Below are 13797 nucleotides of genomic sequence, written 5' to 3' on the forward strand. Positions count from 1 at the left end.
TATTCAGGTTTTTGAGCAGGATATGGCTTACCTGGGCATGTTCGATGTGTGAAAATTCATTCACTTAGGATGTGGGTACTTTTCTGTGTTTGTTTTACCTTAATAAACCATTAAAAATGTTTAAAATACGGGGTTCCATCTCAAGAGATTCCAGTTTAGTTGGTCTGGGGTGCAGCCATGCATTGAAATTTTTAAAAAGCTCCCCAGGTGGGTCTAATATGCATCCGAGAACCACTGTGTTAGAACTTGGCAACCCTCTTGACTATTTATTTCTTGGAGCAGAAAGTGCTGCTGCTTCTCCAGAAAGGTTAAAGCAGGATGTTTTCTGTGGAACACTAGTAGCTCCAGAGGAGGTTAACAGGTGTTACATGGAAAAAGGGTTCCGTGGTGAAATAAACAATTTTTAAATTTTTAATGATTAACTCTTTTTGAACACGTACTACATTCCTGGAGCTAAGCTAGCTGCTTTATCTACACTATCTCATTTAATCCCACAATAAGCCTATGAGAAAGGTACTATTAATCCTCATTTTACAGAAGAGTAAACTAAAGTTCAGTGAGGTTAAGTAATTGCCCAAGGTCACACAGCCAGTAAGTGACAGGGTTAGGATTCAAATCCACATTGACCTTGACACTGAAGGCCATGCTCTGAACCACTGCCCTGATTTGCCTCTCCAGGCAGCACTTGTCTGCAGGACCTAACAGAGCTTCCACTTGGCTAATGTGAGCTGTGGGTTGTCAAGACAGGAACATGGGAGGCAACACTTCCCAAAATGGTCTCCTTGCCTCCATCTCTTACCTTCCAACCCACAATCCACACCACTGGCAGAGTTTTCATTCTGCACCCAAGTCTGATCCTGTATTTCCCTTGTCGGGAAGCCTATAATGTCTCCCCAGTACCTGTAAAGTGTAAACTTCTTAGCCTCAGAGACCAGACCATCCAGTATCTGGCCTTGACATGTTTAGCTTTACCTCTGGTCGTCCTAACCTCCCTCCCACCCTCCCCAAGTCCACTAAACACTCAATTTTTCAGCTACACTTAATAGGTCTGGTGGATTCACACGCCACAATGGTACCCACCATTTGCTGAGACCCTGCTATGTGTCAGGTACTGCCCATAAATTAACTTTAATCCCCACAAGGAGCCTTTAAAAACAGGTCTCATTATCTCCAGTACATAGAGTAGGAAATGGAGGCTCACCTTGACACGCCCAAAGTCACAACTAGTGAGTGGCAGAACTAGAATTTGAACACAGATTTAGATTTCTCCTCTACAAAGCCCATGGAGTTTTCTCTCTGCCTCACTCACCACCTCACCTTCATTCATGCTGTCCCATGGAGTGGCAGTACCCTTCTTTCCCTCCACCTGGCAAGCTTTTCCTTGTTCTTTGAGAGCTAGCCCAAGTGCTGTAATGATAATATCTATCATCTCTTAAGTGCTTTCCAGGCACCGTGCTCAGCACTTGACTTGCCTCGTCTCATTTACACAATATTGTCTCCATGCTCCTTTCATTCCCTCCGAATTGTTCTTTATCTGCCTTGTGCCAAACGGGTTTCTCTCTCCTCTTTAGTTCCAAAGCATTTGACCACATCTCTGTTGTGGCTCTCAACTAGTAATTGTTAGTTTCAGATCTGCCTCTTCCATTGAACTAGATGCTCTCGAAAGACAAGGAATAGATGTTATTCAACTTTTCATCCCACCCTAGAGTCACCCAGCATGTGGTAGATTTTCAATAAATGGAAGAGGGTAGACAGGAGGGTGGGAGACCAAGAGACTGAAATTCACTGACATTATTCCATCAGTCGTATCATAGGGAGTGGTCCTCTGACTTGGAGCCAGAGCTATAGAATCAAACCAGACAAAATAGACCTGGCTGTTGGAGGAACGTGGGGGCCAGACCCAGGATGTACCTTACCTGGCCCCTGCCTTGCCATCCATGAAAGGATGAGTTAGGACCGTCTCTGGCTCCACAGTCTTTTTTCAGCTCTGCATGCTTTTTGCAATTGACTCCAGAGATCCTGGCTTAGAAGCTTTGCTGTAAAATGATGGTTAGTTTCATTCCACAGCACTGTTTCAGATATTCTCAGCTGCTCCTTGTCGCGTGTTGTTCTTAAGGTATTGCGGTGAATGAAGAGCTATCCAAGACAGGTAGCCCAAAGAAAATGCATAGCTAAGGCGTGGCTCCCGCAGGTGGGAAGATCAGGTGGTCATAACCCCTTTCTAAATGGATCTATTCTTTTTGAGTAGGAGGCCCTTTTACAAGACACAGACATCTTTGATGCTTACTCATTCATTGAACGCCCATTCTGTGCACCCAGTCTACAGTGGGCACTGTTCAGAGCACGCATCCTTGTAACCCCTGGAGTAACCGCCAATTCATGCCACCCACATCCAACTTCTATGAGCTCCAAGGTTGTGGATTTTTAAAGCCAGCCTTCTGTTCCTTTGCTCTCACTGTTTCTGGACTAACATACACATCTGTCCAGGTACGAGCGATTGGTCATCAGCACCAGCTGCAAACTCAGCTGGGTTTCTGCAAAGCCTCCCTCAAACAAACCTCATTAGTAAACATGGAAACTACCAAAAAGTCTATTTCAAAATTACTTCTCCCTTCCTAGCTGCCCATCTCTTCTGCTGCCACCACTAGGGGTAAGCAGCATGATTTTTCTGCTTCTAACAAGTCATTTTCTTCTGAGGATTTCAAGTATCCCCACTCCCACCGGGACATAGTGTATGCTGTATTTTACAAATTCGTTTATGATAGTCATGAAGAGTTTATCGAACAGAACTTAGCTTACACATTTCTCTAGCACAGCTTTGTTCTTATTTTATTTGCCCACTTGTCTGCTTCCTTCAGGAGACAGGGACCAACCGAAGGGAAGGAGCTGGTTTAATTTAATTTTATGTCTCTAATTCCAAGCATCAAGCCAAGTAAAATGCAGTTCTTGAATATTTAACAATCTTTATGTAGCCACGGTCTAAAGGGTCATAAAATCTGAAATATTGTGGAACTTGACCTAGAAACATTCTTTCTATTTTATTCCTATCTGACTGGCAAAAATTAAAGTTACTCAGTGATGGAGAACGGGTTGGGGCAATAGGCATTCACACACATGGTTGAGGGAACAGAAATTGGTTTTCGGGACTTCTCTGGCGGTCCAGTGGTTAAGATGCCGCGCTTCCACTGCAGGGGGCATGGGTTTGATCCCTGGTCAGGGAACTAAGATCTTGCATGCCGTGCCAAGAAAAAAAAAAAGAAAAATGAAATTGGTTTGGCCTCTTGGGAGGACAGTTTGACAATGTCATAGTTCAAACTGCAGGGAATTTTCCTTACAGATAAAATCATACCAGTGTACAAAGATACATGCTGTGTAAGCAAGGATGTCATAGCATCATACACTTGTAGTAGGAAAAAAAACAAAATAATCTTCACTGCCAGCAAGGGACTAGAAAACAAATTATGGTAAATTTTTATTACGGGAATATCATGTAGCCTTTAGGACTGAGGTATATCTATATGTGTTGACATATGCTAAGATAAATTAGCTGAAAAGGGAAGTTTCAGAAAAGGGTTGTACAGATGTGTTAAAAAGAAAAAAGGATAAACATGTAAATGCAAGTGGATTTGTATATGCATAAGAAATTTATGGAAAGACATAAAACATTCAGGGATTTCTTCTGGGGAAAAAGAAATGAGTGGATGATGATTGGGGAAATTTCCCTTTCCATTTCCCACATTTCTGTACGGTTTGAATTTTAATAATGAGTTTGTCTTCTTTTTATAATTAAAAAGCATAAAATACAGCAATAAGAAAACAAAAGTTTGATTTCATACGTTAAAAAAAAAATGAAATTCTGGAGAAACTCTTCCCTGTTTCTTAATAAGGCAATAGGCAATGACTCTAAACCGTTTTTTCTCTGCCCAGTTCATGGTGGGGGGGGTGGGGGCGATGATGACTACAGAGTTCCAGAAAGGAATCTGGGGACAGGAAAAGTCACCAAGAAGACCCAAGAGCCCTGAAGAAAGTAAGTGTGAGAATGTGTGCCTTCTACTTGCTCTTGGATGACGGGAAATAAAGCCAGTTCTGACTGAGACTCTGAAACATTCTGGGAGCCAAGAAATTCTGAGAACTCGCCAGGCTGGCATGGACACTGGGGTCTGTAACCAGCGCCAAGAAGCAAAGGTTAGGAATGCCTAGGTAAGTAATAGACATAAGTAACCAGGGTGAACAAAACGAGAGACCCAGTCCCCTGGGATGTAAGTGACACAGGGCTCTGCTCGCCTATCCCCTCTGCTCTGAAGCTATGACTCCCAGGGACTGACTTCACTGACACTAATGTAATAATTATTGTTGGTATGTATCGAGTACATCCTACGTGCCAGACACAGGCTAAATAATCATAGCCTCTCATACGATTATTATTCCTATTTTACACACTGGTAAATTGAGGCTCAGCAAAGTTAGCAAATAGCTTCTCAAGGTTACAGTAAGTGGCAGAGGCAGGGATCCAACTGAGGTCTGACTCCAGAGCCAGCCAAGGTCACTGCTAGCCTTTCCCCCATCTGGGGAAGAACTAGAGAAAGGCACTCCCTCAGGGCAGGGACAGCTTACGAAGTGCAACAGCATTTTTTGCCCAAAGTCAGACAGCATCATGATTAAGTTAAAGGACTTGGAAGCTAGATGTCCTGATTCAAATCCTGACTCCACCACTTACTGGCTATGTGACAAGGGCAAGTCATTGAACCTCACTTTCCTCAGCCGTAAAATCCGGGTCGTGGTAAGGTCACCTCTTAGAGTTGCTAGGAGGACTAAAAGTTAAATAGTGCTTGGCTCATAATAAGTACTAATTGTTAACCATTATTATTAATATCAAGAAAAAGATGGGGCTTCCCTGGTGGCGCAGTGGTTGAGAGTCCACCTGCCGATGCAGGGGACGCGGGTTCGTGCCCCGGTCCGGGAAGATCCCACATGCCGCGGAGCGGCTGGGCCCGTGAGCCATGGCCGCTGAGCCTGTGCGTCCGGAGCCTGTGCTCCGCAACGGGAGAGGCCACAACAGTGAGAGGCCCGCGTACCACAAAAAAAAAAAAAAAGAAAAGAAAAAGATGCCCTTCCTTCCAGGTAGATGCAACCCTGCAGGGTACAGAGCTAGGCAAGCGGCGCGGGCTAGCTTTAGGTCCCTCCCTCAGCCGTGTGCCATCAGGCTAAACACAATGCTACAACTTTACACCGGGCCTCCTGAGCAATTAACTTCCACGTGCTGCCAGCTCTTCCTCTTGGCTTCCCCTCTGCCAGCCTGGCTGTGAACCAGAATCACCTGGCACACTTTTTAAAAATACAGGGTCCCAGGGTCCCACCTTGGCTGGTTCTGACTCAGGTAGGCTGGGCTAGGGCCAAGGGATCTATCTGTGTGTTTAACAAGCCCCAGGTGACCAGGTGACCCAGGAATAGTGTGTCCCCCGACACACGTTTCTGGAAGTGCTAGAAGCCCCTCACACCTGTTCTGGCTGTTTCCGTTGCTCCTTGCGGGCAAGCAGCCTTTCCTTCAGGCTTGGTCCCAGGTCTGGGCACACAGAGAAGGGGAGCAGTAAGTCCGCTCCCCTGCAAACCAGCCTGCAGAGCAGACGGCTGGGCGAACAGGCGCGACAAGCTGAATTTGCTTGAGTGGGTGATACCAGGGACCCATCAACTATAGACTTGGGCTTCCCCAGACCTTTGCTCCCCAAAGTGCAGTTCACAGACCAGCAGAATGGCTCCCCCTGGGAGCTCGTTATAAATGCAGATGCTCAGGCCCCAGACCTAATGCATCAGATTCTGCATTTTACAGAAACCCAAAGGCTGTGAGCAAGTTTGAGGGCTGTGCTCAAGATCCCTTCCCCCGTCAGAATAAGTTCTAATCCACGCGCACCTCTAACCTGTCCAAACACCCTTTGGGGCCGCTCTTGGCTTTCAAACGCCCAGAGAGCCCTGGAAAAGCAGCCTGGTCCTTTCAACAGCCCAGATCTAGGCTCAGCAGGAGTCTGGGGCTCGTGATGAACCTTTGCTTTAATGAATTATTTCAAAGCTCACATGAAAATAAACCTTCCCACTAAATTGAAAAAGAGACAACAACTCTGGCCTCTATGATTCTGGGGCGTAAAACATTCCCTTCTTTTGTATAGAGTCGTGACCCCTACTTCCCTGGCCAAAGCCATCCAAAGACATCAAATGCTCAAAGAAAACAAGCCATGTCTTCCTATTGGCCAAGCTTCAAGTTATCAGGCAGATTTCACACTGGAGCTTGACCTCATTAATCCAAGGCCTATCACACTGCTGTAAATGTCAGTGGAAAAATAGCCATTCAGTGGGTTTCCTTCATTCCACCAGAAAGGGAAAAAAACAGGAAGCTGACAGCAGCTGCGCCCCAGCTTGGCAGATCCCAAGGGCCCAGCCGACAGGGCGTTCCTTATGAGCACCTACATTCCCCTGCCCCAGCCTGCTTGTCCAGAGAAAGGTGGGTCCTGCATCTATATGAGCAAAATGCAGTGGTGATTGTAGCAACAGTGCTGATAATTCGGGCCCCCTAGCACCTGCTCGGGAAGGAAAAGAGCTTGGTCTGGATTTCTTTGGCCTGAATGACCAGTTGGCTGTTCATCATTCAAGTTCATCTGAATCGCTTCTGTCCATTCAAACTGTCCTGCAAGCCAAATCTCTGGGACTCCAAGGGACATAAGGCCTTCCAAGTACTCATTCATCCCTTTAATGCATATTGGTTGTCTCCTGTGTGCCGGCCATCACGCTGGGCAACTGGGGACACAGGGCTGAATGAATCAGACACAGTCACTGACCTTAGGGGCCTCATGTCCAGTGTAAGCTTTCTCAATTTCGGCATTATTGACATTTGGGATGGGACAATTCTCTGTTCCGGGGGGCTGCCCTGGGCACTGTAGGATATCTTGCAGACTTCCTGGCCTTGACCCACCAGATGCCAGTAGCTCCCCGCCCCCTCTGCACTTTCCCACTTGTGACAACCAAAAATGTCTCCAGACATTGCCAAACTGCCCCCAGTTGAGAACCACTGGCCTAGTGGGGGGGAGACAGAGTAAAAGGATAATGACCAGAAATAGCCATATAATCGCAATTATGCTAAGTGCCATGGAGGGAAATTTTGTGGATACGATACCAATATATTTATGATGTGGAAGTCAATTTCATGCGTGATTACAAACCCTTATGACAACTCTGAATTGTATATATATACACATACATGTATATGTGTGAGTGTGTGTGTGTGTGTGTGTGTGTGATCTGTATTTCCAGTTGAAGAAATTGAGGTGCAAGGAAGTGAAGAAACTGGCCAACACCCAAAAGCTAGTGAAAGGCAGAGGCAGGCTTTGAACCCGTGGCCCTGAACTTTGCCTCCTGTAGAAAAGGAAATTCGAGCCTTTGTTTTGATGTCTTCTGTAAACAGGTAGGGTGTGTGGTCATGTGATGCTCTAACCAGCCATCCTAAAAGACTCGTTCCTTCCTGGGGTCACCGTGGAGCTCTACTGCCACCTGCTACATCAATCAAGCTGCAGACTGCCTGCGTCAAGGCACGTCCGTGGGGCCTAGCGGGCCAAGGAAGGAAGCCCTGAATTCTGAGACATCCAAGAACAGCTCCCCGTCGCCAAGTGCCTGCACGCAGGGCCTTCCCAAACATCAGGGCTGGGAGAGGATGGGGCAGTCCCCAGGTACCCGGAGCACACCCCACTGTGATCCATCGCCAAGATGCCTACAGCCCAGCATCCAGGGCTACTACCAGACATTCTGCAGTCAGCCTTAGGTATTTACCAAGGGCATGCGCGAGGTGGTACACATAGCACAGAGCAACTTCGGAGACCGCTAGACATGAGTTCCTGCCGCTTATAAGCTGAGTGCCCTTTAGCAAACCGCCTCATCCTCTGTGCCTCAGTTTCCCCTTCTGTTCAGTGGGGATAAATGCATCTACTTCAATAAATCAGTATGAGGATTCGATGGCAATATGAGCAGAGACCTTGGTCAGTGACCAGCATCCAGAAAAGTACTTGCTACCTTATTATGGTCGAGGGAACAAGAGCGTGCCGCTTCCTCCACCCACATCCCCTTCCTTCAAGTGAGAAACGTCCCAGGAAGAGAGAAACAGGCGCAGAAGTAGCAAAAGCGTCTCTGGAAGAAGGAGGGGACCTCTGTGCTTTCCAGGTAGAAGGAAGAGGAAAGGACAGTTCATGTACTGGCAAACGTGCACAGACCAGCCCTTCCTCGCCTGCAGAAGTTAATTCTAGACTGCGACCAGACATCTCCGTTAGCTGCAGGGGGCCTGCTTTGGGTGAGCAAGCGTTTAATCATTCGGGACCCCTTGGCAGGATGGCCTTGCTCCCTGGCCTTGCCTCCTGCCCCTCCCTAAGTCACACCCTACGGGGACGGTGCTCCGGCTGTAACTCCTGCTCACTGCTCTCCGAGACACCCAGCACTTTTAAGCCTCTGTGCCTTTGCACAAGCTGTTCTCTTGGCTCAGGCTGCCCACCCCCCTACTAGCCACCACCTGGAAATCTGTCTCTGAAGGGCTCAAATGTGCCCCTACTGCAAAACTTGCCCACCTGCAATTGGTCACTGCAGACTAATAATAATAGCAACCAACATTTGCAAGCACTGATTAATATCTAGAAGGCTCTGAGCTGAGGTTTTTGCCCATGTGGTCTCACTTTTCTCCTCACATCACCACCCTAGAGGTAATGCATCTGTCCATCGCCACCCAGCTACAAGGTGGCAGATTCAGGAATGAGACCTGGGTTCGTTAGCCGAGCCCACCTGTTCATCTATCCCTCGACTCCTCATTCCCCTTCTTGCCAGTGAAGCTGGGTCCTCACTATCACCTTTTGCCCCTAGATTGAGAAGCCTGAGAGCTGCCTGATTCATCTTGAAATCCCTCGCTAAGCACAATAGCTAGAATGGAGTAAACATCTGTTGAACGAATCAACAAATCCTGCAAAACGGCAGCCAGATGAGAAAAGCTAAATGACAGACTTCCTAGAGACAGGGCCATGCTGGACTTGAACTCCCGGAAATCAGCAGCACCCCCTCCAGGCTAAGGGGCTTTCCCTGTCCTGTTAGCTAGAGGCAGAAGAGTTCTGACATCCCCCAGATTCGGGGGGTGGGGGAGTGAGGGTGAGAGGGGGGAACCTGTGAAAGCCCAATGCAAAGGAGGAAATGGTGGTGATGGTGATGATAATCATGTCCTGCATTCCTGCCCATACCAGGTGCTGCACGAAGCACTTCCTGTGCATCACGGGCTCACAGAATCCTCACAACCCCACAGAGCAGGCATTACTATTATACCCATTTTACAGATGAGAAAACGAGGAGTGAGAGAGAGTAAATAATTTACCCAGGTCACAGAGCTTTTAAGTAGAGACCTGTAATTTGAACTAGGCCTATCTGACTCCCTTGCTCTTCAAACTTTGTGGCTTTCTGTAGGAGGCAAGCTTGTCCAAGTCCTCCTTAAATCCCAGTGTCTAGGATGTACTCAGGATAAAGAAGGTCATCCTAGCCTCTGCTGGAAGAATGCCACTTGGGACCCACTGTACACCAAGTGCTTCAAGTCCTGGGTGCAGGTGGCATGGGGGTGGGGGTGGCTAGATTGGCAGAGGGGTCAAGTTTGGGTGAGGTTCCTGGTGGTCCAAACACAGCACAGGAATCCAGGTATGTGCCTTCCGTGATCCATAAAGCCATTCTGACTGCAGTCTCTGTTGGTTAGAGAATGTTGACGCTGGGTATGGAGCAGGTTTTGAGAAGAACCTGGGGCCCTAGTTTCCAAAGAGTCCAAATGAATTCTGCAGAAGGTTACTGCCTTGGGGGAAAACCCTCCTTTCTGCGTCAGCGTCCTCTTAGCCCTGTGGCTCAGGCTCCCGAACAGACTTAACAGCTGGATTAGAAATGTAACCTCCACTCCAGCATCAATTACCAAAGAGAACGAAGTCTGAGCATGCACTGGGTCTTGCCTGCCATGTCCCTCCACGCCAGGAAAGATTCAGAGGGCGCAAGGATGCAAGGAGCCCCAACCCAGAGCCTGCCAATGAACGGCACAGAGGGAGGAGACCAAAAGAGGGGTGAGCGGGATCAAGTGGTCTTCCTGAAGGAAGACATTCAGAGGCTGGCAAGAGCTGGGACCAGGAGAGGGGTCAGGAAGGTTCCAGGGAGGGGGACGCTGTTGGGTAGACTCCAGTTCACAGCAGAGTATGAAGTTGAAGGTCCAAAGTGTCTGGTTGACATCTTGCCTCCAATATCCTGGCGGCAGGTGGGAGATGAGGGGCTGGGAGGCTGTGTGGGAAAGTCCGGGAGCAGGCTGAGAGCTGAAAGGTCTCACCAGCGCCCACCAGCCGCCCGCAAGCTGCCTCTTTATGACAGAGTGGAGGGAGGAAGATGTGGAAACTCCCCCAGCCCCTGCAGAACCACCCACCAGGGCTCTACTTCAGCTCCTGCCTAAAAAGAGACACGCCCCACTGCAAAGCGTTCTGAGAGGCGCTGGTATTAACAGAGAAGCGCTCCCGCTGCCGAGCTCCGCTGCACCCAGCACCTCACACCGTCCTCTCCCCATCCTCCCACGGCCTGATTAGCCCCGTTTCCTAGAGGCAACTGAGGCTCCGAGGCCAAGGGCCTCGCTCTCGGGCTGAGAGCTAGTCACTGGCTGAGCTAAGAAGCTTTATGGCCAGTCTCGAAGGAGGCCTCCCTGATGGAGGGTTTTCCTCCGGTGCTTCACCAGACACGGGCAATGGCAGGGCCCACAGGGAAGTACCCCCGCTGGCCGAAGTGGCCAACGGCAGGCCCCTTCCCGGGGGCGCCCTGCGGGCAAGGGCGCCTGATACCTCGGGGGTCCGGGTCCTCCACAGAGGGCGATTCAGAGGCGGCACCTGGTGCCCGGGGCCGCTGAGAGCTGGTGGGCGTTTCTGACAGTGAGAACAGGGGCCCATTATGTGGAATACAGTCACATGGGCGCGCAAGCAGCTCGGTTTTCGGTTCTGAGAAGCGCTTATGGAGCCGCGTCTCTCTCCTCGGGCTCCAGAGATGCCCGGGAGCACCGGGTCTCGGGTTTTTCGCGCCGCCCTCCCGGGAGGGCCAGATTCAGAGCTCCAATTATCCGCCCGAGGCTGGGAGCTGCATCATCAGCATCTCCCGCTAAGCCGGTCCGGACTGGAGAAGAAGGAGGCGGGGAGTCGGCCTCAGGGAAGGAGGCGGGCAGAGAACGCCCCCCCACCCCTGGCTCTCCACTCGGGACAGTCTGGACAGTTCAGTCTGGGCGCTCCCGGTGACCTTGGGGAGACCCCTCTGCGCGACCTCTCCGGGGAGGGCTGCACAGTTTCTGCCCATCCTAGGCGCTCGGGGGCGCTCCTCCGGCAGGAGTCGATGCGCGGGACTCGGGAGGGGAGGAGAGCTCCAGATGCGGGGGACCGAGCCGCGGGCGCACGGCTGCCCTTCGAAGAGGCCGGGAACAACCACGCGCGGGGTCTCCCCGGGGCCGCGGGGCGCTGTCAGCTGGATCCCGCAGGAGGCGGGTCTGCACGCGGGGGCGCCTGCCCTGGGGACCTTTCCCGCCCAGGCAGGAGCCCTCTCGGCGCCCTGCCACCGCCTGCGGGGAACAAGCGCCGCCACGCGAGGGGGCGGCGCCCCCGTGCCGGGCCCGAGGCTGGGCGCCGGGGCTGTCTGGTGCTGGTTGTGGCTCCTTCTGCCCGGCATTGCGCCCCCCGGCAGACGGCGGCCCAAGAGCCCAGAACCCGCGAAGGAGCCCCCTGCCCGCCCCAAGAGCCGGCCACGGCGGCCGCAGCCAACAACCTGCCACTGCGCCCCGTACCCCGGCCTCATCTCTGGCGCGCAAGACCCGGGAGAACGCCCCCACCCCAGCCCGACTCTCGGGTCCTGCGCTCCCGGTACCCGCCTTTCCAGGCTCCCCCCACCCCCAAATTACCTTCTGCCGCCAGCCCTTAGCCAAAGCTCCACACACACCCCCAGCCAGACCCTCAGAGGCTGGGACCGCCTCCTCACCGCGATCCTCATCCCCCGCCCTGTCGAGCTGCAGAACGCAGGGAAGCAGGCGGCGCCGCGGAGGAACTCACCCGCTCTCCCGAGCCCTGCCCCGAGCGGCTCCCGGCCGTGGCTCGGTCCGTCCGTCCCCGAGCCGCAGCTGCCAGTGCGGCGACAGAAGCCTGATCCGCACGACCGCGAGCCTCCACCCCGCCCCTCGGCTCCTCCCCCGAGGCGGGGCCTGAGCTCGTGGGAAGGGAGTGGGCGCGCTCTACCCTGCCTGGCCGACGAGGCAGCTCCAGGAAGGGTCCTCGCGTCTCTGGGTGCTCCCCACGCCTTCACCACCCTACCCTTTGAGCAGCTGGAAATTGAAGGTGGATGAGAAGCGACCAGAATTCGGAAGAGTTTTCCTTACGGGCTTCCTCCCACCCTCCAACACTACTAGCTTGGAAAGGGGGAAGCCCAGGACTGGATTCTTGCTCCCATTTGATGGAAGAGCATCAGGAAGCCCAGAGAGCCGCAGTAAACCACCCAAGGTCACACAGCATTAGTACAAGTGCCAGCAATTCAAGTCTCCTACCTTGAAGCCTGAGTCAGAAGGCTTCCTAGGACGTCAAGGAGCCCAACCAGGCCTTGCCCTGGGGGCAGGTTTGTGGGATCAGGTCCCCCAACTGAGGGGTGGGAGACGAGAGCCAGACTAGTGGGAGTATGGGGACCGTGGCCTGCGACGTAGAATCGCGTCATTTACTCTTTCTGGGAAGAAAGGAGGTGAAGCGAAGGAGGAAGGAAGTGGTCGTACCTCCACTGACGTCTGCCGCTGTTTGGGAGGTACAGGATCTAGAAAGGGGCTGCCTCCCTGAGATAAAAAGTAATACACACCCGGTGGCTCCTATCATTGAATTCAATCCTCTTTCCTGGGCTGAAGACCCCTCCACTCAGCACCATCTTTTCTTTAGAGGACAGTGGATTTAACTGTCTTTAAGTTGTTGTTGAGAAGACCCTTCTCTCCACCCCACCCCCACCCCCCAGGAAGAGGAGAGAAAGTTAACAAACAAAAGGGGAAAAAAATCCATCCCCAAACATTCTCTGGAATCCACACTCACTGAACACGGGCTTTAGAACAATAGAGTTCTCTTCTGCACAAAGGGCCTTGTTTCCTGAGCTTTCTCAGCCTCCAGACTAGAACCCTAGGCACCCCAGGGCCAGCCAGTGGGGCACAGAGAAGGTTTAAGTTTGGGGAGTTTCAGGGTGATACGCAATTAATTCAATTCAATTTCTTGTTCAAAGAAATCCCTTACTTATTATTATATAGCAACGTTCTTCTGAGGCTGACAGTATAACCTGAGTTTAGTGATTTCCTGTTTGCTGAGGAAACTCCGTGACCTTTCATGGGGAAGTGAAAACCTCTGGATTGGGCTTATTCTGAGCCCCCAACCTCCCCAGTTTCTCTGAAAGCTCCTCCCCAATTTGACCCCTGGCTTCCTCTCAGATCATTAATAATCCAGTTGTGAATGACACCGTTTCAGAAGAGCAATTAGAGAGCAGGACAGGTAGGGAAGACTTAAAATGATGTTTAAAATAACCCAAGGGGATCATTGTTCGCTGCAGAATGTTTCCACTGATTTATCATGAAGAGCTGTGGGCTGAGAGGGCGGGAATCCGTCTCTCCAGGGCATGCGCAGAACTTGGAGCCTGCTTCCTGAAATGATGCCTTGAGTATGGGTCCAAATCCCCATGCTGTTCTGTTCATTTACACTGCTCTCAATGTTTGATATCCAAAGT

General features: G+C 51.1%; 1 protein-coding gene across 1 annotated transcript in view; it reads right to left on the reverse strand.

Moving 5' to 3' along the window:
- PPP1R16B (protein phosphatase 1 regulatory subunit 16B) overlaps positions 1–12169 on the reverse strand; it is a 103623-nt gene extending 91454 nt beyond the window's left edge. Inside the window, exon 1 of the mRNA XM_060125078.1 lies at positions 12108–12169. The gene's annotated coding sequence lies outside the window, so the exon portion shown is untranslated. The remainder of the gene's footprint in view (positions 1–12107) is intronic.
- Positions 12170–13797: the final 1628 nt, after the last annotated feature.

The sequence above is a fragment of the Lagenorhynchus albirostris genome, chromosome 15, assembly GCF_949774975.1.
Source record: "Lagenorhynchus albirostris chromosome 15, mLagAlb1.1, whole genome shotgun sequence".
Lineage (NCBI taxonomy): Eukaryota > Metazoa > Chordata > Mammalia > Artiodactyla > Delphinidae > Lagenorhynchus > Lagenorhynchus albirostris.